The sequence below is a fragment of the Nannospalax galili genome, unplaced genomic scaffold (genome assembly GCF_000622305.1).
Source record: "Nannospalax galili isolate Female #2095 unplaced genomic scaffold, S.galili_v1.0 scaffold1958, whole genome shotgun sequence".
NCBI lineage: Eukaryota > Metazoa > Chordata > Mammalia > Rodentia > Spalacidae > Nannospalax > Nannospalax galili.
The window spans coordinates 80,071-81,771 of record NW_008340424.1 but is presented as its reverse complement, the minus strand read 5'-3'; positions in this window follow the sequence as shown (position 1 = coordinate 81,771).

Below are 1,701 nucleotides of genomic sequence, written 5' to 3'. Positions count from 1 at the left end.
AATAAAAATAATAAATAAATCTTATTGTAATGTTTGATTACAAATATAATGTATATACTTATGTACATTATAATGATGTGTATGTAGGTAGTATATATGGACACACTTATCTGAAAGAAGTCATGATCAAAAGGGCTTTTCCACAACATGTTGTACCTGCAGTAGAAAGAGATTTGTTTCCTCCTTGAAAAGTTCCTTAGCTTTGAAAACTGTTATGGATTTTAAATCATTAGGTCTAGAAAACGAACATTTGTTTTATTTGTGGTTTTTGCATCATTTCTATGGTTTACCTGGTAATGCTATTACCAGTATCTTTTGAACTAGCACTACTCTCTGCCACTAATGGGGAAAAAAAAAACTCTGAAGATCCTTAATTATGATGTGAGAGTTGTTTCTTATGAATACTAGCTGACAGGGAGCCCAGCAGGGTTTTCTTTCTCCTCCCAAAGATTAAGCAGCATGCATATCCTCAGGTCTCTGGCTATCTTAGGGTGTCAGTGCTATGTGCATCCTGTCTCCCCCTACCCCACATCACCGACATTCACTGTAGAGTTCTGCAGACTCCTTCAGAAAGCACAAATTTTATCTCTATGGGTTTTCCTTCAACTATAAAAGATATTTATATCACTAGGCTCACCCTAGCGGCTTTCTACATTTACCTGGTTCTACTTGCTTCACCCACCAGGAGTTTTCCATATTGTGCCCAGAGGAGGCATCTCCCTTTCAAGTACAGGATAAAGGTTCAGTTCCAACCTTGCCTGGACTGATCTGGAATCCTTAGTTTAGCTTCTCAAGAGGAGGAATCTTGCTCATTTCCTGAGGGTGCTAATGTTCCGGATCCATGGTAAAGATAAGGGAGCATAAGTAAGGAAATGGTCTAAGGGGGTGAGTTTGGGACCCTACTGCCCATATGGGTTCATTCTATATGTTTCATATACAGGGAGTGTGATGTCTAGAACTGTGAGCTTTAGAGACTCCACAAAATCAGGGACTTGGGATCTGATAAAGATTGTCACAAAGAAAGAGTAGGATGATACACAAAAATCCTACCGTGTGGTTTACACATCTTTTTTCCTCAATTATATTTTTAGTGTGTAAATAAAAATCATCACAATAACTTAGTCTGAATTACAGCAATGTTAAATTATGAAGTGGATGATCATATATGCATCTGACCTTGAACTTCTTCCTCATGTATTTTGGATTCACTGAGTAGTTAAGATGACTCAATCTCTAATCTGTGTCCATCATCCCTGAAGAACCGACCTCCATCTCCTGCAGTTGAAGTCAAAGCCATCTACACAGTAATGGAAACACCACTTTTCTTTGGCTTGTACACAATCCGGCTCCTGATTTATTTGATTTCCAAATGGTGACCTGGTGTTCCATAAAGGTTCAGTGGCAGTGGGTCAGGACAGATTTCACAATGAAAATCAGTAAAGCGGGGCCTGAGGATGTTGGAGTTCATTATTGATTGCAAAGTACACAATCGGTTAACATGGTATTAAAAATAGGAACAAAAACTGCACTGTGAGGCTATTTAGATGTTCACAGTGCTGCTTCTATGAGGAGTGATCTACTGATCGAGTAGATTCTCGGAGCCTGTGTGCGAGGATGAGGTTGGAGAACCGAGAACAGTCAAGTTGTAGATGGAGTGTCTGTGTCAGAGGTTCCAAGATGCTCTCAAGATAAATCTATTAG